The sequence below is a fragment of the Eimeria mitis genome, genomic scaffold, assembly GCF_000499745.2.
Source record: "Eimeria mitis Houghton genomic scaffold, Emh_scaff1056, whole genome shotgun sequence".
Lineage (NCBI taxonomy): Eukaryota > Apicomplexa > Conoidasida > Eucoccidiorida > Eimeriidae > Eimeria > Eimeria mitis.
Genome location: NW_013567333.1, coordinates 3,144 through 3,618, shown reverse-complemented (window position 1 = coordinate 3,618; position 475 = coordinate 3,144).

The following is a 475-nucleotide window of genomic DNA, read 5'->3' as shown; positions in this document are numbered from 1 at the left end:
TGAGACAAGTGTATCCAGCACATATACGCCGAAGCAGCAAGCCGACCATAGCCGACACGATGGTCAACCCCCCAGCCGCCTGTGCATTCGTTCACGCGGCAGAGCCGTGAACACGGATATTCTGGACTCCTCACGCCGTTTATAATTAAATTTTGTATTACATAGTATATGCCATGGTATTGTTAGAACTATACCTTGAATATTTGAGCTTTCACGCGAGTCCCAAGCTTACCGGATGCTGCAAACCCAGACAAGTTGCTCCGATGTTTCATCACTTTCTGCCCACTGTAATAAAAACAAAAGACAGCTTAAGTACGTCTCAGGGGCACTAAGGCTTATCTTTGCTCTAGCCAAAGCAAACATGAACAGTGCTTGCTGGTCCAGTTGGTGTTTCCCATGGTGCAGGGGGGCAGAAGATCCAACGTTAAGCATGCTCTGTTTGAAGCGGGTACATGCGTTTCTACTTTCATGCAGG